Source organism: Phocoena sinus, chromosome 4, assembly GCF_008692025.1.
Source record: "Phocoena sinus isolate mPhoSin1 chromosome 4, mPhoSin1.pri, whole genome shotgun sequence".
Lineage (NCBI taxonomy): Eukaryota > Metazoa > Chordata > Mammalia > Artiodactyla > Phocoenidae > Phocoena > Phocoena sinus.
Genome location: NC_045766.1, coordinates 48,061,354 through 48,087,669, shown reverse-complemented (window position 1 = coordinate 48,087,669; position 26,316 = coordinate 48,061,354). Strand labels below are relative to the sequence as shown.

Here is a 26,316-nt window from a genome sequence, read left to right as displayed (position 1 = left end):
GTGACTGGCAGTGGAAGGAATCAGAACATGTGAAATTCCTTCAGAATGTATTGACCTAAATAATTTTGCCTGTTTTATACAATTAAAAAAAATCCTTTACACTTACAAATAAATAAATAAAATATTTAATAAAACAGAAATTAAAGAAGATCTAAATCCATGGAGACATATATGATGGATTGTTAAGACTCAGCCAGTTTTTTTGTTGAAATTGGCAAGCTGATTGTACAATTTATATGGAAATGTAAAGAACCCAGCAGAGCCAAAATAATTTTTAAGAACAACAAAGTTGGTGAACTTACACTACCTGATTTTAAGACTTGCTATAAAGGTATAGAAATAAAGAGGGGGTATTAGCATAAGGATAGTCCTATAAATCAATCAAACAGAAGAGAATCCAGAAGTAGACCCACATATTTATGGTCAATTGATTCTCAACAAAAGTACAAGGTAATTAATGGGGGAAAGGATAGTCTTTTCTAAAAATGGTGCTGGAAACCATATATCCATATGGGAAAAATTAACCTTAACCCTTACCTCACATCATACACAAACTAAACTCAAAATGGATCATAAGGCTAAATGTAAAAGTGAAACAAATTTTTAGAGGAAAACAGGAGAAAATCGTTGTGGTCCTAGGTAGATGTATTAGTTCCCTAGGGCTGCCATAACAAATTACCACCGGGCAGTCAAAAGAAAAGATTAATTTTCTCACAGTTCTGGAGCCCAGAAATCTGAAATCAAGGTCTCAACAGAGCCATGCTCCCTTTGAAGGCTCTAGAGGAGCATCCTTCCTTGCTTTTTCCAGCTTCTGGAGGCTCCTGGCATTCCTTGGCTTGTGACAGCGTAACACCTATCTCTGCCTCCATCTTTACATAGCCATATATTGCCAAATTCTCCTCCATAGGGACTGCTAACCATTCTTGAATGATGGTTTAACTAGTATTAAATTCTAAGTTGAAGGTATGTACTCTTGTATTCTAAATGTTATTGTTAATGAGAAATCTGTTGTCAACTGCTGTTTCTTAGAGGTATGGCAGAAACGGTTAGTGGTTTTCAAAACCTGTGCTCTCTTCTCTTCCTGAAGCCCACAGGGGACCTATATTTCCCAGTCTCCCTTGCAGTGAGGTATGGTCACATGACTGAGTTCTAGCCAATGGGATGTGAGCAGACATGATAGTAGCCCTTTCTGGGCAAAGCTCATTCCGCCTTCCTACGGGCAACCAGAGCAACTCTGCAGGACACATGGTGAAGGCAGCTGGGCTACCATCAGCCGGGTCCCCAATGACCTGAAATATCCACCCAGGACTGTTATATGAGAGCAATAAACTTGTACTGAATTTGAGCCACTGTATTTTTTACCTATTTTTACAGCATTTTAGCCTATCCTACTTAATACAAAATACTTCTAATTGCTTCTTTTTCATATCCCTCCCATCTTGCTGCATTTATGTTCCTGCTTCTATTTCAAAATTTTTATCCACTGTAAGCCTTCACTGTATCTTTTGCCTACTTCTCAGCCTCCTAAAAGTATCCTTAGCCAGAGCACTGACTTACGAGATGCGGTACTGTGCACATACTCGTATTATAGTCATTGATGGCTCAACTACCTTGTGATTCATCACAGCCCAGGGGCTTGTTCTGCCAGACTAGGCACAAAGCCAATCATTCTCCAATCTGAACTTCCTGCTTACAAAATTAGCCTTCATTTGACATTGTCCAGTTTGTTAAGTACCTAATTTATCCAGGTTATTTTGACTTCTGTCTCCAGTATTCTGGCACACAAGTATATACACAATACATCAGTAGTCATAAAGTTTATTTAATGGGACTGGGTCCCAGACTGACCTCTGAAGGGTTAACTGGTGAGCGCTATCCTGCACCAGCACCATATCCTTGATGTCTCTGACCTTCCTACCATCTGACTGTGGTACCATATAAGCTAAACTATGTTTCCCTGGGTTGTTGCTGATTATGTTATTCATAATTAAATCAACAGCATGAGAAAGTCAAGACATATGTGCCCTGTTTCCTCCAGATCCTTACTATGTTCTTGAAAAAATTAGGTTACATTGATGAGATTTGGTTTTCCATACAGCTATCATTAATTTTTACCCAATGCCCTAGGTTTGCTTATAAATTAATATTCTGGTGATGTATATTTTCACATATCCCTCCCTCACAGTGTGACTGTGTCTTATTTATTGCAAATTCCACACATATATATTCATCTCTTCATCATTTTGGTGTGAACACACAGATTAATACAAGTACAGTGTTCAGAATTAAGGAAAAAGGAGTTCCATACCTTGTATTAATTGCTTTTGCCACCAAATTTTAAGAAAAATAGCAATAAATAGGAATATACCTAAAGAAGTCAACACATAGGGGAAAGGGATTCACAAGAGTAATAGTTAAAGGGTTACCAGATTGGGAATTCTTCAAAAGGAGGACATGTTAGTTTGGGAGCTAGTGTTTGCACCACCACCAGAAATGTCCAAATACATATGCGACAACTGCTTAGTAAACATGTTTATAGAGGTTTAGTCCTCAAAGGACATTTGAACTAGAGACTGCTTCCTAGTTCTCAATGATTATCATCAACTTTAGTCCTGCTCTCAAGCAAAGGAAGGGGTTCAAGCATACAGTGATCTGGAAAGTACCAATCAGAAACCCCTGCTCAATGAGACCTCACTGGCAGTCCCAAGCTACTGAACATGGCTCCTGGGATGACTCAACAATCAGAGAGATGACGACACTGCTCAAGTTCAGTTGTCCATAGTTTCTAAAACTATGGGTCTGTCGGTCATTGCTGAGAAAGTGAACCAGGCCAATCACCTAAGGGAGATCCTTTTTTCAACTTCACACAACCTGGGATAGCCTCCCCAATCAACCAGGGTCAAGCTGTCCTATAAGTTATCAACAACAGCATCCCAGACCTATGCCAGCTTACACTACTACCATAAACACCCACCTGTTTTTTCCATTCTCTCAGGATTCAGAAAATATAACATACACATCTCCTTATATTGATTAATTTCATTATTTTTATTAAAGTATAGTTGATTTACAATATTATATTGGTTTCAGGTGTATGGCACAGTGATTCAGTATTTTTAGATTATTCTCCATTAAAAGATATTACAAGACAATGGCTATAATTCCCAGTGCTATCAATATATCCTTGTTGCTTATCTATTTTATACATAGTAGTTTGTGTCTCTTAATCCCATACCCCTATCTTGCCCCTCCCTCCTTCCCTCTCCCTACTGGTAACCACTAGTTTGTTTTTTTAATCTGTGAATATGTTTCTGTTTTGGTGTATACATTTGTTTGTTTTATTTTTTAGATTCCACATATACATCATATCATATAGTATTTGTCTTTCTCTGACTTATTTCACTAAGCACCTTATTTCACTAGGTCCATCCACGTTGCTACAAATGGCAGAATTTCATTCTTTTTTATGGCTGAGTAATATTCCATTGTATACATAGACCATATCTTCTTTATCCATTCATCTGCTGATGGATACTTGGGTTGCTTCCATATCTTGGCTATTGTAAATAGTGCTGCTATGAACACTGGGTTGCATGTATCTTTTTGAATTCATGTTTTTGTTTTTTTTCAGATATAAACCCAAGAGTGGAACTGCTGGATCATATGGTAGTTCTACTTTTAGTTTTTTGAGGAACCTCCATACTTTTCTCCATAGTGGTGGCACCAATTTACATTCCCACCAAAAGTGTACAAGGGTTCCCTTTTCTCCACACCCTTGCCAACATTTGTTATTTGTGTTCTTTTTGACGATAGCCAGTCTGCCAGGTGTGAGGTGATATCTCATTGTGGTTTTGATTTGCATTTCTGTAAAAATTAGTGATGTTGAGCCATCTGTATGTCTTCTTTGGAAAAATTTCTATTCAAGTGTTCTGCCCATTTTTGATTGGGTTTGATTGATTGTTTTTGGATATTGAGTTGTATGAACTCTTTATTTTGGATATTAACCCCTTGTCAGCCATATCATTTGCAAATACTTTCTCCCATTCAGTAAGTTGTCTTTTTGTTTTGTGGATGGTTTCCTTTGCTGTGCAAAAGTTTTTAGGTTTAATTAGGCCCCATTTGTTTATTTCTGCTTTTATTCCTTTGCCTTAGGAGACAGATCCAAAAAAAAGTATTTCTACAGTTTATATCAAAGAATGTTCTGCCAATGTTCTCTTCTAGGAGTTTTACGGTTTCAGGTCTTACATTTAGGTCTTTAATCCATTTTAAGTTTACTTTTGTATATGGTGAGAGGAAATATTCTAATCTCATTGTTTTACATGTAGCTGTCCAGTTTTCCCAGCACCACTTATTGAAGAGACTGTCTTTTCTCCATTGTATATTCTTGCCTACTTTCTCATAGATTAATTGACCATAGGTGTGTGGGTTTATTTCTGGGCTTTCTATTCTGTTCCACTAATCTATGTGTCTGTTTTTGTGCCAGCACCATGCTGTTTTGATTACTGTAACTTTGTAGTATAGTCTGAAGTCTGGGAGGGTGATAGCTCCACCCCAAATCATCTGAAATTCCTTTTAAGTCATTGATTTCTCCAGTGTTTAGACCAAGGACCATAGACTTCTTAGTCCCCCAGGATTTTCAGGTCAATGAAAAATTGGGACATAGGCAACAAGTATGCAGATTTTTTTGAGAATTTCTTTTTTGAGAAATATTACTGGACACTTAAATGGAAAGACTTTGTCATATCCATAAGTTAGGTCTCCCAAGCTCAGAAAGTAGGAAGTAAGACCTTTTAAGGTCAAAATCTCATTGTGTACAGTTCTGTTATTTTCATACTGATTATTTTAGGCATGAGACGAACAGCAGAAGTTTCAGAGATTAAGAGAAGCTTTGGGGGACAGGTAGGCCCCTTAAGTCAAATAATTCTACCTAAATATACATGGTGCTTTTTAGTTTATAAAGTATTTTATGGAGATGATCAGATTCAAACTATCTAAATCATGCTCCTGAACCTACATTCAATGAATAATGCCAAGATATTCGAGTGTCAGAAGTAGTAACAGTGGTCTTTTCCCTAATTCGACATAATGAAAAAGTGCCAAAAGATGAAAAAGAGACACATTCACATGAACAGAATAAAGGAAAACAAACGATATGATCATCTTGAGAAATGCAGAAAAAAGTTTTTGACAAAATTCAACATCCATTCATGATAAAAACCTCTCAGCAAAGTAGGAATTGAGGGAAATTTCCTCAACCTGATAAAGGACATCTATAAAAAAATCTACAGCTATCATCATACTTAACTGTGAAAAACTGACCACTTTTCCCTTAAAGGAACAAGGCAAGGCGAAAAAAAAGGCATAGAGATTAGAAAGAATAAAGTAAAACTCTTTGCAGATGATGTTTATACATACAGAAAATGCTAAGGCATCTACCCAAAACTTACTGGAATTACTAAGTTACTTTACTAAGGTTGCAGATCAATTTTTTAAATTGTATATATATATATACACACACACACACACACACATATATGTATGTGTATATATATACATATATATGTATGTGTATATATATATATATAGCATATATATAAAACAAAATTTGAAAATGTAAAAACTGCCATTTACAGTAGACTTTAAAATGTAAAATACATAGGAATAAATCTTTTAAAATGTGTACAAATCATCAGGGACTTCTCTGGTGGTCCAGTGGGTAAGACTCTGCACTTCCAATGCAGGTGGCCCGGGTTCAATCTCTGGTCAGGGAACTAGATCCCACATTCATGCTGCAACTAAGAAGGCTGTATGCCGCAACTAAGAGTCTGCATGCTGCAACTAAGAGTCCGCACGCCACAACTAAGACCTGGAGCAGCCAAAATAAGTAAGTAAATAATTTTTTTTTTTTTAATGTACAAATCGGGCTTCCCTGGTGGTGCAGTGGTTGAGAGTCCGCCTGCCGATGCAGGGGACACGGGTTCGTGCCCCGGTCCAGGAGGATCCCACATGCCGCAGAGCGGCTGGGCCCGTGAGCCACGGCCGCTGGGCCTGCGCGTCCGGAGCCTGCGCTCTGCAACGCAAGAGACCACAACAGTGAGAGGCCAGCCTACCGCAAAAAAAAAAAAAAAAAAAAAAAAAAAAAATGTACAAATCATCAGTGCTAAAAGCTATAAAACACTGCTGAGAAGACAACAACAACACTGCTGAAACTAAAGACCTAAATAAATGGCAAGATATGCCATGTCTATGGAAGATTAATATTGTTAAGATGACAATGCTCTCTAGATTGGTAGATTCAATGCTGTCCTGATCAAAATCCAACCAGGCTTTTTGGTAGAAACTGACAAGTTGATTCTAAAGTGTACATGAAAAATGCAAAAGATTCACTTGGCTGTACAGGAGAAACTAAAACAACATTGTAAAGCAACTATACTCCAATAAAAGTTAATTTTAAAAAAAAGAGGGCTTCCCTGGTGGCGCAGTGGTTGAGAGTCCGCCTGCCGATGCAGGGGACACGGGTTCGTGCCCCAGTCCGGGAGGATCCCACATGCCGCGGAGCAGCTGGGCCCGTGAGCCACGGCCGCTGAGCCTGCGCGTCTGGAGCCTGTGCTCTGCAACGGGAGAGGCCACAACAGTGAGAGGCTCGCGTACCGCAAAAAAAAAAAAAAAAAAAAAAGAAGGAAAATGCAAAGGGCCAGAACAGTTGAAAATTTTTGAAAAAGAACAAAGTTGAAGGGCTTACACTACCTGATTTCAAGACTGATTACCGAACTGAAGATAGTGTGGTGCTAGCTTAAGACCAGACAAACAGATAGAACAGAGTAGAGAGTTCCAATAGTCCACCTGATTTACAAGAAAGTACCAAGGCAATTCAATGGAGGAAAGGAAAGTCTTTTCAATAAATGGTGCTGCACTAAATGGATAACTGTATGAAAAAGAAGGAGCTCAATCCCATCTCACACCATACTCACAAATTAATTCAGGATCGATCACAGGCCTAAATGTAAAAGCTAAGACTAAAGCATTTAGAAGGATAACCAAGAAGAAAATCTTGCAGCCCTGGGGGTAGGTAGAGAATTATTAAGCAAAACACAAAAGCACCAACCATAAAAGAAAAAATTATAGACTCATGAAAATTTAAATCTTTTGCTTATAAGAAAATGAAAAAGCAAGAGATATACTGGGGGAAAATATTCACTACACATATATCTAACAAATGATTTGTGCTCAGACTACCAGATTATCTATCTATCTATCTACCTACTTAACTACCTTCCTACCTATCTATCTATAATGCCTACAGATCAACAGTAAAAAGACAAACAACTCAGGGCTTCCCTGGTGGCGCAGTGGTTGAGAGTCCGCCTGCCGATGCAGGGGACACGGGTTCGTGCCTCGGTCCGGGAAAATCCCACATGCCGCGGAGCGGCTGGGCCCATGAGCCATGGCCGCTGAGCCTGCGCGTCCGGAGACTGTGCTCTGCAACGGGAGAGGCCACAACAGTGAGAGGCCCGTGTACCGCAAAAAAAAAAAAAAAAGACAAGACAAAAATGGGCAATATACTTGAAAAGACAGTTCAAAAGGAAAATGAACATATGGTCAACAGCATGTGAAAAGGTGCTCAACATCATTAGTCATCAGGAAAAAGCTAATTAAAAGCACATAGCCATACAGTTTCACATCCATCAGGATGGCTACAAGTAAAAAGACCAATACTAAGTATTGGGAAAGACGTAGGAGTATAAAATGGTACAACCCCTTGGAAAAGTCTGGCATTTAAACATACATCTATCCTATGATCCAGTACTTCCACTCCTAGGTATTTATGCAGGAGAAATTAAAATACATGTCCACAAAAAGACCTGTATGATAACACCAAATGCTAGTGAGCTTGTGGAACAACAGGAACTCTCACTGCTAGTGGAAATACAAAATGGTACAGCCACTTGGGAAGACAGTTTAGATTGGCGGTTTCTTACAAAATTAAACATATTCTTATCATACAATCCAGCAATCGCCCTCCTTGGTATTTACCCATAGGAGTTTAAAACTTATACCCACACAAAAACCTATACACAAGTCTTTATAACAGCTTTATTGATAATTGCCAAAAGTTGGAAGCAACCAAGATGTCCTTCAGAAAGTGGCTGGATAAACTGTGATTACTTAGCATTAAAGAAAAAAAAAAGCTATCAAGCCATGAAAAGACATGGAGGAACCTTAAAAAATGCATTTACTAGGTGAAAGAAGCCAATCTGAAAAAGCTATATACTGTATGATCCAACTATATGACACTCTGGAAAAGGCAAAACTATGGAAACAGTAAAAAAGATGAGTAGTTGCCAAGGGTTAGAGGGGAGGAAGGGATGAACAGGCAGAGCACAGAGGATTTTTAGTATTACTCTGTATACTACTGTAATGGTGAATACATGTCACTATACATTTGTCCAATCGCACCAAGAGAGAACTGTAATGTAAACTTTGGACTTTGGGTGATTATGATGCGTCAATGTAAGGTCAACGACTATAACACATGTGTCACTGAGTGGGGATGCTGATAATAGGGGAGGCTATGCATATGTGGACACAGGAAATATATGAGAAATCTCTTCGGGAAATTGTACCTTCTGCTCAATTTTGTTGCGATCTAAAATTGCTCTAAAAGATAACGTCTATTTAAAAAAAGGCTTGTACACAGTTAGGAAATATTTCTTAGATATGTAATTAGAAGTGCAAACCATAAAAGAAAAGAAATTGATATCTTAGACTTCATCAAAACTTAAAACTTTTTTCTTTAAAAGGTGCCATTAAGAAAATAAAAATATAAGTCAAAGATTCATAGAAAATATTTGCATGTCATATATCTGATAAAGCCCTTGCCTCTAGAATTTAAAAAAATATTTGAATATTTTACTTCAATTATTTTTATTTGAATATTTTATAGAACATTAAAAATTTTTGAAACTCCATATGACGATGGTGACAACCCAATTTAAAAAATGGGCAGGGCTTCCCTGGTGGCGCAGTGGTTGGGCGTCCGCCTTCCGATGCAAGGGACACAGGTTCGTGCCCCGGTCCGGGAAGATCCCACATGCCGCGAAGCGGCTAGGCCCGTGAGCCATGGCCGCTGAGCCTGCGCGTCCGGAGCCTGTGCTCTGCAATGGGAGAGGCCACAACAGTGAGGGTCCCGCGTACCAAAAAAAAAAAAAAGGGCAAAAGATTTAACTAGATATTTCAGCAAAGCAGATATACAAATGACTAATAATAATAAGCACGTGGAAAGGTGCTAATCATCATTAGTCATTAGGGAAATGTAAATTTAAACTGTTATAAGGGAATTCCCTGGTGGTCCAGTGGTTAGGACTCCGAACTTCCACTGCAGGGGGCAGGGGTTCAATCCCGGGGCAGGGAACTAATCCCGAAAGTGGCGTGGCCAAAAACAAACAAAAAAACACATAAACTGTAATAAGATACGCTCATACAGCCATCAGGACGGCTATAATTAAAAAAACTAACAATATTGAGTGTTGGCAAGAATGTGGAGAAATCAAAACCATCATACATTGTTGGTGGGACTCTACAGCCACTTTTGGAAAACAGTTTACCAGTTTCTTAAAAAGATAAACTTACTATATAATCTGGTAATTACACTCCTAAGAATCTACCCAAGAGAAATAAAAATATAGGCCCACACACACCTGTACACGAATGTGCACAGAAACATTATTTGTAACAGCCAAAAACCAGAAACAATTCAGATGTCCATCAACTAGCGAAGAAATAAATGAAATGTGGTTACATCTGAAAAACTGAACTATTCAACAATACAAAGGAACAAGCTACTGATACATGCTGCAAATGGATGAACTTCAAAAATATTATGCTAAGTGCAAGAAGCTAGACACAAAAATCCTACATATTCTAGGATTCCATTTATAGGAAATATCCAGAAAAGGCAAGAGACAGGAAGTAGGTCAGTGGCTGCCTGGACTTAGGAGTGGGGACTTAAGCTGGCATGAGGGAACTTTGGGGGTGATAGAAATGTTCAAAAATTAGATTGTGGTGATGGCTGTACAAATCTATAAAAATCATAGAATCGTACACTTACCATGGGTGGATTTTATGGCATGTAAATTGCACCTCAAGAAAACTGTGTTTTTAAAAAAGGACTTGTAAAAGAATGTTCACAGCAGTTTCCTTCATAAAAGCCCCAAACTGAAAACAACCCAAATGGTCTACCAGGCAGAATGGACAAATGAATGGTTGTATAATCAAAGAGTGGAATATTAGCTATTAATAAAAAAGAACTACTGAAATACACAACATGCATGAATCTCAAAAACATGCTGACAAAAGAAGCCACTTTTGTTTTCCTATTGTATATTGTATTCCATTCATAAAAGAGTCTGTTGTTTGCTGTAGACAACCTCTGAATCAATCACTTATTTCCAGAAAGTATAGTGTGTGTGTGTGTCTATTTGGAAGTCATAACATGTCAAATAGTTAATATAAATGAATGGCTAATGATTTAATATTCAGTTTAAAATGTTTTAATTATGTCATGTGATACACACAAATCTATCTAATATATGTATGTTATTTAACATAATCAAACTCATTCATTCTGTGCATATTCATTCGCTCATTTACTCCAAACATATTTATAGAGGGCCAAAAACATATTCCTGGCAACCAAGTTCAAACCATGACTCAATCACAAATACAGTGTTGATATATCACTTCTTCTTCATGACAGAATCTGAGTGTACCTTTCAGAATACAGTTTACTTAACATGAGTTTCCTGGTCTGCTCCCGGGAGGAAAAAGTGTTACAAACCTAACAGTCACAGACTTATGAAGCAAAAACAAGTTTGGTGCCAGTCGGGAACTGCAGATTCAGGACTAGTAAGTGAGGCTGTCATTTCAGGCCTCCACGAACTCCCCTTCCTGCCTGCGCCTGCCACTGGAAGGCAAGCTAAAACGTGCAGACACACCCTGAAGGAAGCTGTTGCCTGGTGATTGGGCTCAGGACTCAGGCCAGGAGGAAGAAATGCCACCATCACAGGCAGCTACCCACCCCCACCCTTCAGGTAACTTCCCTCCCACTCGCCAACCCCCTTGGGAGTCACACCTCAGAATCTGCTCTAAGCTGGGCCTTGACGTGTGTGATGATGAGCAAGGAGTGACTGCTGCTCCCCAGAGAATCTGTCTACAGACCACAGTGCCCGGGAGGGTATCTGTCAGGGTACTTCCTCTACTCCTCCTGCATGTTAAAGAGTGTTTAGAATGTTCATGCCTCCTGATTCAGTATCCACTCCAGGAATTCACCATAAGGGAATAATCAGAGCTGAAGGAAGTGATTACGGCCTGAGCAGCTCACTTCAGCATACTTATAATAGCCTACAGAACACTCTCCCACCCCAAAAGGATCAGAGCAATTTAAATGCCTCACAATAAGGAAGTAGTCAAATGATTTATGACAGTCATAAGATGGACTACTATCTGTAGCCATGAAAGACAAGCTCTTCAGAAAGACTAAAGTACTAGAAAATGCTGACAATACAATGTAAGATGACAGAACTGAGATAAAAGCTGTATATACCAGGGTTTCTCACGGGGGGGAGATACTGTAATGGAATTCCTCATGCCTTCCAGAGGTTCTGCTGATCCCTGAGAATCAGCGTAACCGAGAGGCGTGAGCTGTTATCCTCAGACAGTCTAACGGTAGGGGATGGGAGGCTGAAAACCAGTGGTACATACAGCATTATTCCCATATTGGGTAAACCTGAAAAATGTACGAATATACACAGATCAGAGGTAATTAATGCCAGGCCACCTGTGACTGGTAAGGTCATGGCCTTGTAGACCAATACTTCTCAAGCTTGAATGTGGATCTTGGTAAAAGCTGGATTCTGATTCACTGTGTCTCGGGTGGGCCTGAGATTCTGCACTTCTAACAAGCTCCCGTTGCTGCTGGTCTGCAGGACACACAGAATCAGCAGGCAGCAGGGGCAAGGATACCAATGGGAAATGGCAGGGGCTGTGGAGGGAAACCCCTGCAGAACGGTCAGAACGGAGCAGCTCTGTGGGCTGTTAGCCTCACTGGAACACCTGGCTGGGAGCGGCGGAGGAGAAAAAAAGGAGGAGAAAGGCAACAGTTCCATGAAGGTCCGGACCTGGGCAGGAGGAGGAGGGAGCCCAGCAGCCCAGAGCCCCGCCTCCCCCTGAGCCCCACTGGTACCTCCGTGAATGGGTCTGGGCAGGAGCTGTCAACCGGGCGACCTCTGCCTCGGCTGCTGGCAGGGGACTCTGCGGGGGACAGGCTACCCCTCCGTTCAGCCTCCCTCGACACAAGGGATGCTTTCAGCTTCCCGAGAACACCTCAGCTCTCAATCTCCCCCTTCCCCTCCCCCTCCCCAGACGTCATCACTCCCTATGACTCCTTAAGGGCATAAGGAATACGAACACGGGTTACCTTCTCTGATAAAGTATAGAACGCACAGCCCACTCCTCTGTTCCTACTTCTGGGCTCCCCTCTGGCCTGAACCTCAGTTCCCTTGTGTACCTCTCCTGACAGAGAGCAATAGGCAAGAGAAACAAATGCAAATAAATAAGCCCGCACCACTGGTCAAAGATCAAATTGGATAGCCCTTTGAAAACGACAAAATGTTCTGCCAATACAGGTTAACAGCACCTCTATTATTTCTCCAAGTTAAAAGTAAACCCCCTGGGGTACCTGGTCTTTGACTTCGCCACCAAAGGGCAGGTCGGACACAGTACTTCACGGGGCCTGGGTCAGGACTTCGTATTTGTTAGCTGCTCCCAGCATTCCCGTGAGGAGGGCACGTCCCCAGCTGACAGAGGACTCAGGTGGCACGAGCCCTGCCGCAGCCGCCGAGGCAGAGGCATCTGCCCCATCTACGCAGTCCGCTCCTCCCCCACCAGGGGCCGGCGGGGGGAACCCATCTCCTTTCCAGAGGCACAGCGCATTTTAATCCCCAGACCACAGGGCCACAGCCCCAGTTCCCGGCCCCGTTCTCGTCATCAGTTCCAAAGCTGCTCCGCCAAACCCCCTGCTGACATCTGTCACGGAGGACATTTCCTCAGGCCACGAGGCAGGCCAGGCGGCCTCTGAAAACAGGGAGGTCAGAGCTGGAAAGCGTGTCTACCCTGCAGCCTGCCTTCTAAAATTCTCGGGGGGAAATCCCCCGAATAAAGGCCAAAGCGAAGGAAGGCGGGGCTCCAGCGACAGCGACAGCCAGCGCTCAGGGAACCCCTACTCCACGCCGGGCCCTCCACGCGCCGCTTCATCCTCGCAGCCCTGTGAGGTAGGTGTGCTCAGTACTTCCATTCTACACAGAGAAAACCGAAGGGCAGAGTGGTTAGAAAAATAGGTCAAGGTCAAGGTCACACAGCGAGGTGGTGGGAGAACCAGGGAGACATCAGCCACCTGGCAAGAGTCCACACTCGGGGGCGCCACGCTTCACCTGTGTTTGCTGAGGCCGGTCATCAACCTAGTCTCCTTGCAGGCCGTGTGTTTGACCAGGGAGTAGTAATCACCTACCTAAGAACACGCCCAGAGCTCCCCAGAAAGGTTCCGATCAACCCGCCGGCCTGGCACTTAGGAAAGCCCTCAGCCTCTAATGTCCTTCTTCCAACCACACAAGGCAGCCCGCCTGCAGCGCCCCCCGTCCCACGTTTCTTCTCACACTGGGGTACGCACACACCTAGACTCACAGCTCTAGTGACAAAGGTCACAAAACAACACCTGACGTTTCCTCAAAACCGCACAGCAAGGTTCCATCTGTACTTCCTTCTCAGCACTTCTGCCTCACCATGCCCACACCTCCACACAGCAGCCAGGAGTACTCGGAACTCAGGGAGAGGAAACAAAGATCTAAACAGCAGCCTCCCCTGCAACGAAACTCCACGTATAGACAGAGGCAGGAACATCTGTCCCACGACCCTTGAGCGAAAGTTTCAAGATGAGGAATCAGGCCACTCTTGGACTTGCACCCCAGAAACCTCTCAAAGGCTGGACTAGGGCGCCTCAGTTCCTCCTGCCTGCGGAGCTTTCCGACGGGGCCATGCCTCAGTGGTGTGCAGGACAGATCTGTCACCAGCTGGAGAGGGGTGGGCAGAGGAGGGGGAGGGGATTACTTTCTGGGGCCCTCAGAGCAGAGAGCCAGGGCACAATCTCAGGATCCCTCTGGATCCCAAAGTCAGGCTGCTTAAAGACAGAGGGCTTCTTGGTGGCCCACCCCTACAGGACACCCCGGGGAACCCCCCCAGGTGCACAAGACCCATCTTCCTGCTCACAGAGTCAGTAGTTTGGGGTTTGGGAGGCCCTCCTTTTCTCTGCTGCAGCGTGCCCACACATGTACTCCATTCTTATTGTATTGCAGGGGTAGTTAGCTCTAAAGTTCTATGTAAATGAGTAACACAGACAGGGTGTAAGAAAAATGATGACATACCTTGTATTTTCTGTCACAGAATCACTGCAGAGTATAAACACAAGAGTGTTCATTCTCTCAAAGGAATATGCTCTTTCCCTTTTTCTTGGGACAAGAGCCCTCAAGCTCTCCTGAGTTATTCCATATTGGGGAGATGCACACGTAGGAAGAACTCTTACTGTAAGAAACAACAGTACAAGTGTGATGGTCCCTGGGCTCAAGGACAGGGACCACGATAGGGAGTGGTGGAGACCAGGGGGAAATGGAGTACACTACCCTTCTCTAGAGAGAAGGCTGCTCCAGTACCGCCTTCAGGAATTCTTGGGGGCAGAATATTTGAAACCTCCATTGTCAACATTGGCTCAGCTTTGTTTTTGATTTTCCCAAACTCTGCCCTGGCCTGATAAAACATCCTTGTCGGCTGGATGTAGCACACGGCCCCAGTTTGTAACCAGGGCAGTTGAGTGTGGCAAAAAAGATAGCTTGCCTTGGGCTTCCCTGGTGGCGCAGTGGTTGAGAGTCCACCTGCCGATGCAGGGGACACGGGTTCGTGCCCGGGTCCGGGAGGATCCCACATGCCGCGGAGCGGCTGGGCCCGTGAGCCAAGGCCACTGAGCCTGCGCGTCCGGAGCCTGTGCTCCGCAACGGGAGAGGCCACAACAGTGAGAGGCCCGCGTACCGGAAAAAAAAAAAAAAAGAACTCTTGGGTATGGTAGCTCTGCTGTCTGCTAGAGTTTGGACCAGCACAGAGGCTGGAAATAACGTAAACTCTAAGGTCCAACAGATCTGAATTTGAATCCTGGCTCTATTTTTACCAGCTGCCAGACCTCAAGTGAACTACGAACCTCTCTTAGCTACAATTTCATCCACAAAATGGGTTGAAAATACCCAATTTAGAGAGCTTTGTGAGAATTAAAAACATGTGTGTGAAGATGACTTGAACTCTTAATGAATATTAAATTTCCTTCCCCCATATCTCCAAAGAAACCACCTGGCAAGCCTTCGCTTCTCTAGATTTTCAAATTTCTCATCTGCTAAAAACTAAAATAATCCTCCAGCACCGCTGCTGAACTTCACAGGATGGGATGAAGTGATGTAGATGAGAGCTGAGTGCTTACAAATTAGAAGAGGATTATTGAGTGGATTGCCAACACCCTTTCCTCTCGTTTCTAGGCCAACAAAGCAGTATGTAGTTTGCTTTTCTAATGTGTTTATACCCTTCCATAACATGATGCGGGAGAAGATGGTGTCACATTTGTGGTAATTCCTTAAAATGGCGATTAACAATAAACTCCCCAGAGTCCGCCCAAATCTACCGTCCTCTCACAGAGGAGAGCATACGCGAGGTCACTGCCTGTTCACTTAAGAACCTGGCAAGTTTCTTTTCTCTCTCCATGTTCTTGTCTCAGAGAACTGAGGTCAAAAATAAAGTCACTTAACAGTTGCCTATTTCTTTGATTCACACAAAGAAAACTGTCACAAGCCAAACAATTTCACTTAAGTACCATCATGAATTCACGAGGATATTTCCCAACAGTAAGGGGATTTTGGTTGGTTCTCTCATTTTCCCATGCACTACGAGGAAACTGGGACATGCTCTGGCATTTCCTCAACTGAATCTGACTTCAAGCATCTTTACAACCTCTTTTATTCTAGTGAATCTTCACGGGCAAGGTCTAGGCTGAGGGGATTCATCTAACACTTCAACTTTCAGCTATCACTGGTATCATTTACTTGCGTTGTTTTCTCTTAAAAGCAAGGAGGCATTAAAATCAGTTCCACGATATCTACTAAGAAATGTGGGTTTATCTTGCGGGACTATATGCCTCCCTTTCCTCCCTCTATTGAACTTTAATAGCTCCCTCATAAGATCATCACTTTTCCAAATTATTCATCAGGCATGATAGAATGAGTAGGAATTATATGGTAAATCCAGAGGGGGCAAAAATAAGCAAGTTGGATGAATATATAGATATAACTTCCCATGTCCCTCCTCTTGAAAGCAAGGTTCTTGGAAAAGAATACACAGAAATTTCAGGAGCCAGTTCTTTGCTAAATATTTACACTGCATGATACCTGAAGCAAACAAGGTAAGGACAGGAAACAGGCCACACACACACAGATAAGATCTCTCTCGGGTAATAAGTAGAGCTCCACTCACCTTGTGATTCATTTTCATAATGTTGACTTTGTACTGATGTATACAATGCTTCCAAAAGTGTACACAAAACCTAAGTGTGTACGAGAGTGTTCACTACTCTGAGCTCTGTTTTTTGATGAGCGTAACTTATAAAGGATTTGGGCAGTTCAGAAAAATTGCTAACACATTTTATACAACCTGTCCATTTGGAGACAACTCAACCCCTATGCTCGCTAATACCCTTTGTATAAAAAAAAAGCTGACCCAGCATCCACCTGCATCAACTTGATCCTCTCAGCTTTGTCACACTCAGCAAATGCTCTGTGCCTTCGCAACAAAATAAAGCGGCACCCCTGGGAGGGAGAAAAAGACTTGTTATGAGTCCGGAGAGGCAGGCTTTATACCCAGCTAGCAAAGAGTGAGGATCTGTGGAAGGCTTTGAATCTAGAACCACTAGCGTTACCTTCCAAATCTACCTTCTGCAAAAAACCTCCACAAGTGGGGTTACGTTGAAAGGAAAATGCCAAACATACAAAAGCAGAGTCAAGAGTACAAGGCAGTCCGTACCCCCATACCGTTCATCCATCTTCAACTATTAACAATTCATGGCCAATCTCCCTTCACCTTGTTCCCCCTCACTTCTCCACTAGCAGCCCTCCCCAAAACTGGCTTATTTTGAAGCAAATCCTCAACCTATATTTCAAGTTTAGAATGTATTTCTAACAGATAAGCGTTTAAAAACAACCCTAATCATGATACCGTTACCAAAAGTAACTAAACAAAACTAATATTCTTAATACTAAACAACAGCCAGTACAAATTTCCTCAATTGGCACAATTTTTTAAAAAACTATTTTCATCAAATCAGGACCCAACCAAGGTTTACACATAGCATTGATGCCTTCTGTCTCTTAGTCTTTAAACCACAGGTTCCCTCCATCCCTATGATTCTCATAGCAGCCAGGCTGATCCTCACCTGCAATTCCCAACAATTCTATTCTAGAGATACCACAAAGAAACTCCAGTCTTAGGGGCTATCAAGAAAAAACGTGTATGTTAATTAGTCGTTTCATAGTTAAAGAAGTTTAAAAGTAACCTGAAAAGCACAAACGAAATTGATCTGACCTGAAGCCATGAACAATTCTGAGATCCAAACACTCACTCAAGTGTCCTTTGCAATTCTGGTCTGTGGTGGATTTATCTCCGGGGTTTGAACCACCCCCCGCCCCGGCCCTTACCCGAGTTATTTGCACAAGCAAAGCAATGGGGCGAAGCAAGTGCGTTTCCTCCCAGCTGGACCTTCCTCCGCAAGCCGGGTCCTCGCGGTCGCTTCCGGAATGCGGGGGGCGGGGGACCCCGCTGCCACCTCCCGAGACCACCTGCCCAGGTGAGAAGAGGAGTTTCACTGAGCCAACAAATTCCGGAGGGCGGTCCCAAGTTATTTAGAGAGAATTTTGAGCCATCCAGGCTGGGCACAGAGAAACCACCCAGAACGCCACGGTCTCAGAGAACAACCAACCTGAAAAGCTCCAGGGCTTAATCCCAATGCCCGGCGCTCGCGGGGGCACCGTCCCCAACGCCCGAGGGCCAAGAGAGGGGACGCAAAGTCCGCCCCAACGAATACACGAGCATGTGTGCCCGTGACTATATGCCCACCTGTGTGTTCCAGGAAGGAAAGTTGCACACACTGATGTTTTACAATGTTTAATAGCCCTGGAAAGGGGTTGCGAGCTGGATGTGAGTATACACCCAACCTAGGCCACCGGTTCCATCCCTGCACCCCACCCCCGGGTCCAAACCCGGGGAGGACCCGTGGCGCGAAGGCTACGATCACCCCCCAGCCGGAGCGCGGCGTCCTCGGCTTTCAGTCCAGGGCCACCACCCACTCCAGGATCTCTTAAGTAATAAAGAACTCCAGCCCCTGAATCCCCGGGAGTGAAATTCCTCTCCCTCCCCGACGCGCAGAGCACAGCCAGGGAAGCGGGGAGCGGCGCGGTGCCGTCGGCCTCCCCACCCCGGAGCCCCGGGTGAGGAGGGAAGCAGCTGCGAGACGCCAGGCGCGAGTCCCCGCAACTCACCCGAGGCGCGGCGGCTCCCGGCTCCCGGCTCGCGCTCCGCGTCCGCGGCGCTGGGCGCCCGACCAGACCCGCGGCAAGGTCGCCGCCCGGGCACCTGCCGCGCCCGGCCCCAGGTAACGGGGTACAGGCCGGGGCTGAGAGCACGGCCCCGGGGGACCCGCAGCAACCCCGCAACGGCCCCGCGCGCTCCTACCAGGAAGTGCGGATGCAATCCTTTGAACGCGCACGCCCCGTCGCGACCCCAGCAGGAGACTAGCCGGAGGGCGCCGCCTGCGGGCGGGGCGGCGAGAGGTGTCCAGGCCGCCACCCAGGCGCGCGGGAGAGGAGCCTGGGTCGGGGCTGGCACAGGGGATTCCCCGAGGGTGTAGAGTGGAAGATGAGACTCCCCCTTTTGCGTGCTGGGCCTTCAGATACTCCCACCTCCAGCCCTGCCCAAGGATCTCCCATCTCCTCAGCAGGGTCGGCAGGGGGCCATTGCAGTTTCCTCCAGATGAGGGTATACATAGGGTGACAGAACCTGATATAAACAACCACCTGTAATGCACTATGAATTCACATTTAAAATAAAAATCCGCAAATTGCATATTTGGAAATAGCACACTTATACTGCATTGCCTTTCTTTGTGTCAACATTACTAATTTGTTATATTCAACAAATATTTGTTGAGCACCTACGACTTGCCAATCATTTAAACATTTAAAATATAGCGCAGGGAATTCCCTGGAAGTCCAGTGGTTAGGACTCTGCGCTTCTACTGCAAGGGCCACAGGTTCACTCCCTGGTCGGGTAAATAAGTGCCGCATGCCCAGTGGCAGGGCCAGAAACAAGAAACAAGAAAAGAAAAACCCAGCACAGTTTCCTCCTCCTCCTTTTCCTGAAGAGCCTTCAATAAGTGGAGTGGGCTGGCCCTTTCTTAACCTCCCAGAAAGCTTGAGTGGTCTTGCAAGGAACTTAGCAACGGCCCGCCCAAAGGTGCAGTAAGAACTGAACCGTGATAGAAATAAGTGTGGGCTGCTAGAGGGCCTGAGAAGCGGCTTGACCCAACCTGGGGGCGGTCAGAGAGGAATTTCTGGAGAAGGGGACATGTGTGCTGAGTCCTGAAGGACTACAGGATTCACCAGGATGTGAAGTGTTTCAGCCAAGATTCTACTGTGAGCAAAGCCAGAAGCCAGAACTGGCCAGAGAGTGCATGTTCTGACAGAGGAATAGCAAGTGAGTCAGTAGAGCTGAGAAGAAGAGGATGTGAACTGAGTTAGAGCAGGGGGTGTGGGGACCAGATCCTGCTCCTATCACAACTGACAGCTGCTGACATGTATACACTGATGTGTATAAAATGGATGACTAATGAGAACCTGCTGTATAAAAAATAACAACAGCGGCCGTCTATGGAGTGTATAGCATAAAACAGGAACTGGACATGCATCACGTCAAACTGTGTGGTCGGGTTATTACTCCCCTTTAAAGAAGAGGAAAACGAGGAATAGGGATGTGAGGTGTCTTGCTACTGACAGGGCTGGGGGGAGGTGACTCTCAAGAGCTAGCCTGCACTTTTCATGGCTCTTTCCAGGCCAATCCAGGAGGCTGAATTATCTTCAAATGTTCTCAGCATCCTCAAGTATCCCCAGGTGCCCACTGCCGTCTCTCCATTCCAAAGCCTGTGTCAGCAACTGCCCTCAGACCTGCACCTGCCTAGAACAGATGACAGAGTATACGGCTGTGCACACCAGACTCTTTCCCAAGGGGTACTCGGTTTCAGGGGCTGGTGGAGGGACTGTAGAAGAGCCCTTTCTTGTTCCCTAACAGCCATTCTCTCCTTCTCCCATAATAATAGAATTGAAGCTGAGCCCAAGCCTGCTTAGAACAAAGACTACATTTCCCTTCCTCTCTTGCAGCAAAATATCAACACATCAACAGTGGTGCCCAGAGCCCCTAGAATCCATTTGATCCAGCAGTACTTCTGAAGCAGCTGTTTCCTCCCCAACATCTTTGATCTGTCAGATATTTTTCATGGGGCAGACACTGCTTACTGTCTCCTCAATAACCAATCCCCCTTCTTCCCTTCGAAGAGAACTCAGATTTTGTTCCAGGAGGCGATGGGTCGGGCTGAAATGCTCACCTTCCCAGAAGTCTTTGTGGGGCAGTCACATGGCTCGACTGCTGAGGTGGAGGGGGAAGCTGCCTAGAGAGTCCTGAGAAGGTTTTTGCTTTCCTGAAGCGGACACCACCGCTTTTCTCCTTCTGTTTTATTCTGGCTGTGAGGTTGCTGTGAGCTTGGAGGGTGAGCAACCATTTTATGACCACAGGACAGCACACAAGAGAAAAGGAGGAAAAGCACCTACTGCAGACTGCTGAGCTCCAGACTTTTTATTACATGAGAAAAATAATCCCCTTACTTTTTTTTTAATATAAATTTATTTTTGGCTGCATTGTGTCTTCGTTGCTGCACGCGGGCTTTCTCTAGTTGTGGTGAGCAGGGGCTACTCTTCGTTGTGGTGCGCGGCCTTCTCATTGTGGTGGCTTCTCTTGTTGCGGAGCACGGGCTCTAGGCTCATGGGCTTCAGTAGTTGTGTGGTCTGGGCTTCAGTAGTTGTGGCATGCGGGCTCTAGAGCACAGGCTCAGTAGTTGTGGTGCTCAGGCTTACTTGCTTCGCGGCATGTGCGATCTTCCCAGACCAGGGATCAAGCCCTTTACCCCTGCATTGGCAGGTGGATTCTTAACCACTGTGCCACCAGGGAAGTCCCCCCTTACTTGTTTAAAGCACTCTTGGTTAAGGTTTGTTGCAAGCAATTGAATGCAGTCCTAATGGATACACTATTCTTTCCCAAGAAAAGCCTCAAAAATCAATCCACCAACTCTACCTAATACAGTGTGATAGCAGAAAGAGGGTGGGATTGGCATGAGACAATCTATGAGTTTCAGCTCTTCCATTTATTTAGCTAATGACCTTGGGCAATTTTGTGAAATTAGATTACGTGTTGTAAAATTAGAAATTGTCATCAAAATACAAGGCATAGTGCTTCCTGGCATATGGTGAGTAATTAATAAATGATCAGTTTAGAGCCTCCACCAAATGGATGTCTGGCCAATATGTAGATTCAGAATCATATATCCACTTACCAGTTTCACCCCTTAGACAAATCTTTCGTCTGTTCCGCACTTAGATGCTTTGTAATAGCAAAGTCAATCTTAAAGTTTCAGTAAAAACCAGCCCGTGCCAAGCGTCTTGTTTCCTCATCTCCTAGACAATATACACTCTACCAAAAATTTTTAAAAGGAAAAGAATAGAAGCATAGACTTTGTAGTGACCAACCATGAATTACTGGTACACTAGTTCAGCAGGTACACATGCATATTTCTGTTTGACTCTCTTTTTTTAAATAAGAAACTCTAATTTCAATGCTTTGAGGTTTGTATTTTTAATTACCAAGCAAGATGTTTTAATGGTCCAAAAAATATGCTTTTGTTGAAACTACAACATATCCCTTTATGCTGAAATTGAGTAACGTTAAAAATTACTATCATTCACTTTGGCTTTTAATTTTTAAAAAAATTTATTTATTTTTGGCCGCGTTGAGTCTTTTGTTGCTGCGCGTGGGCTTTCTCTAGTTGCAGCGAGTGGGAGCTACTCTTCGTTGCCGTGCTTGGGCTTCTCATTTGGTGGCTTCTCTTGTTGCGGAGCACAGGCTCCAGGCACCCGGGCTTCAGCAGTTGTGGCTCGTGGGCTCCAGAGCTCAGGCTCAGTAGTTGTGGTGCACGGGCCCAGTTGCTCCGCGGCACGTGGGATCCTCCCGGACCAGGGATCGAACCCGTGTCCCCTGCACTGGCAGGTTGACTTCTAACCACTGCGCCACCAGGGAAGCCCTTGGCTTTTAACTTTAAAAATAATACATTCTTTCAATCACTACAGAAGTTTTTAAGTTAAAAAAAAAAAAAGGACCGTAATTTATTTAACCTGCCTTCTATTAATGGACATTTAGGTTACCTCTAGTTTATCTCAGTTACAAATGACATTGCCTCGAACATCTTTGACCCTACACTTTTGCCCATTTGTGTAATCTGACCACATCTCCCCACTTCACAGCTTGCTCCCCAGGTCCAAGCCCCTATCCATCTCTTGACTGGATTGTTGGAATAGCCTCCTGAATGGTTCCCGTTTTTGTCCTTGTCCTCCTTCAACCCATCTGCAATGCAGCAGCTGGAATAGTCTTTTTTTTTTTTTTTTTTTTGGCTGCGCTACACGACTTGCGGGATCTTCATTCCCCGACCAGGGATTGACCCACAGCAGTGAGCGCACAGAGTCCTAACCACAGGGCCGCCAGGGAATTCCCCGGAATAGTCGTCAGATACTGTCCCTCTCTGGTCAAAACTTTCCAGTGGCTTCCCTCTCATTCAGAGTCAAAGTCAAGGTCCTTCATATACCCTGAGAAAACCGTAATTCAAAAAGTCATGTAGCAAAATGTTCATTGCAGCTCTATTTACAATCGCCAGGACAGAAGCAACCTAAGTGTGCATCAATAGATGACTGGATAAAGAAGATGTGGCACATATATACAATGGAATAGTACTCAGCCATAAAAAGAAACGAAACTGAGTTATCTGTAGTGAGGTGGGTGGACCTAGAGTCTGTCATACAGAGTGAAGTAAGTCAGAAGGAGACAAACAAACACCGTATGCTAACACATATATATGGAATCTAAAAAAAAAAGAAAGAAAAAAAAATGGTCAGAAGAACCTAGGGGCTAGACGGGAATAAAGATGCAGACCTACTAGAGAATGGACTTGAGGATACAGGGAGGGGAAGGGTGAGCTGTGACAAAGTGAGAGAGTGGCATGGACATATATACACTACCAAACATAAGGTAGATAGCTAGTGGGAAGCAGCCGCATAGCACAGGGAGATCAGCTCCGTGCTTTGTGACCCCCTAGAGGGGTGGGATAGGGAGGGTGAGAGGGAAGGAGATGCAAGAGATATGGGGACATATGTATTTATAACTGATTCACTTTGTTATAAAGCAGAATCTAACACACCATTGTAAAGCAATTATACTCCAATAAAGATGTTTAAAAAAACCCAAAAAACAAAGTCCTTACAATGGCCTATAGAGCTACACTGTCGGCCCCCATTGCCGTTACTTTTCTGTACCATCCCCTTCCATACTCCCCTCTCTGCTACAGCCAGATGAGGAGCTTCCTTGGTGGTTTGTTTGTTTTTCTATTTTAATATGCCAGGTAGACTTCTGCCTCAGGGCCTTTACACTTGCCATCTCTTTTGGGAACTCTCTTCTTCCAAATAACACATGACTTAATCCTTCACCTTTTTCAAGTCTTTACTTATTTTTGTTTTTAATAGTTAGCAATTATGGAGAGGTTAACATGGCGAGGCATCTGGTCCTAAGTGTTTTGCATGTATTACTTCATTTAATCATTACAACCACCCTAAATTTTACGATCCCCATTTTATAGATGAGGAACTTGAGGCACAGAGAGATGAAAGAATTTGTTCAAGACCCACAGCTTGTAAAGAACAGAACTAGGATTTGAGTATTCAAAGCCACTACACTTTACCACACCTGTAGTAAACGGAGAACCTCTCAGGAGCTACTAACATCCTTTCTGCTCAAGAATCTTGCTCAAGACCCGAAGAGCCACGTTTCTTCATATCCTGGGTTTTGGAGGTTGTAGTTATTTCCTTGCTTATATAGATGAAGTTGTCTAAGCTTTTTATTGTTGTTTTCTCTCATTCATTTCAGTATATTTCCTGGAGAAGCCCAGCATTACACACTGTACTTCAACTTTACCAGAAATCTTTAATTGCATGATTTGCAAGAAAATTGCAAAGTAGCTACTGACTCCCCTACCCTGGGCCTTGTCCAATTCAGTAACCACTAGTTACTTATGACTACGAATTAAGTCCTTAAAATATTCGTAGTCCAAATTGAGATATGCTGGAACTATAAAATACACATTGCATCTCAAAGACTTAGCACAAAAGAAAGAATGTAAAATATCTGGATAAGAATTGTTTATATTGATAATCGTGTTGGAATGATAATATTTTATACATACTAGGTTAAATGAAATATAATATTAAAATTAATTTTATTTGTTTCTTCTTTTTACAATGTGGCTACTAAAAAATGTAAAATTAATACATGTGGCTCACATTGTATTTCGATTGGGCAGTGCTGCTCTAGGGTTTCCTTTCCTGCAGCTATGGTTTAGGCAAGCAGGGGGAGGGCAATATATACGCACAAAAAAGTGATGTAATTATACTGGCAGAGAACTTGCTGAGAGGGAAACAAAAGGGAAAGGTAGTATGCTCAAGACGCAGGACAGAACCATCACATTCCCTTGTCCAAACTTTCTTCACGTGGGCATTATTTCTTGCCTGTGCAAATGCCACCTATAGTCCATGCCAGTCCTCCTGTCTTTTCTGTGGTCAAACCACACAGCCTGTTCTTCTTTCTGGTTCCTGTGTCCCCAGGGATCTTGCTGACCAAGTCATATTTATTTATTCTATTGATTCCATATATTCTTTACCAACAGAACACAACATTCAAAATATTCCCAAACATGTTAGCTTCAAAATAAAACCGGGGTGGGGGAGAGGAGGGGGTAGAATTCGATGGCAATATAAATGAAACAGATTGACTATGAGCTGATCATTCTGGAAGCAAGGAGATGGGTACCTGGGGGTTTGTTACACTATTTGGTCTACTTTGGTATATGACTGAAATTTTCCTTAATGAAAAGTTTAAAACGAATTCCCAAATATGCATAATTAATACAAAATCTCTTTTCATGGTTCAGGGTCCACACATGTAATTTACCCTAACAATTTCTCCCTTTTAAAATGTAATAAATTTCCTTTTGGTCAGAACCCATCTGCAAGAGGTAAGCAGACAAGATACGGTGTACAATGAAGAAAACAATGCAGAGCTTTCAGTTTGGCTGAGAAGACAGGCTAAGTTCATGGCAGGCAGTAGCTTCACAACTTGAAAGTTTCCTGTTTATATTTTTTATTGGAAAGCTTTGGTACAAAGTCCAAATTCAGTGGCTAGTGCCTTGGGTCCACAGGAACCTGGCCTTATCAGTAACAGGTTTTTCAACAGCTGCTGTTTTCCCATGAAAGTGTGCCCACATCTCTTCTGAAACCAGGACGTCAAGTGGAAAGCACTGATGAATTGGAAAGTGTTCCTTACTGTATGTTTCCTGCAGTACCACTCAGCCCCAGCATAGAGTGTAGAGGTACTCCCTCTGAAGTTAGATTCCCCGGTTTCAAATCCTGGGTGACTGAGGGTTGCCTACGTTTTTAATGCCTTGGTGGTTTTTAAGGTAAATCTGTAAAATGGGAATAATAAGGCATATCTCAAAGGGTGTTGTAAGGATTAAATGAAATCATGTGTGAAATATGCTTTATACCATACCTGGCCCAAAGGAAGGACCCAGTAAATGGTAGCTGTTGTTTTTACAGCAAACTCCTGTTTATTCTTAGCTGTTTGACACTTTACAAATTGTCTAACTAATTAAATATTCTGGTTCCTATATATAAAACATGAGCAATTACCAATTTTTAAATAGTTAAACGACTGTCTTTTCCACTAGACTCAGCTCTCTGAGGGTAGGACCCATGTATTATTCAG

The 26,316-nt window shown here is 43.6% G+C and overlaps 1 protein-coding gene across 5 annotated transcripts in view; it reads right to left on the bottom strand.

The window, feature by feature from the left end:
• Positions 1–26,316, bottom strand: part of GPR160 (G protein-coupled receptor 160) — a 49,793-nt gene that overhangs the window by 12,680 nt on the left and 10,797 nt on the right. For 3 of the 5 annotated variants that reach the window (XM_032630689.1, XM_032630691.1, XM_032630687.1), the window contains exon 1: positions 18,672–18,851. The exons of 1 other annotated variant lie outside the window; for it this stretch is intronic. The gene's annotated coding sequence lies outside the window, so the exon portion shown is untranslated. Of the gene's footprint in view, positions 1–17,831; positions 17,973–18,671; positions 18,852–26,316 lie in introns of those variants that run through there. One more of the 5 variants, XM_032630688.1, reaches the window with a different exon arrangement.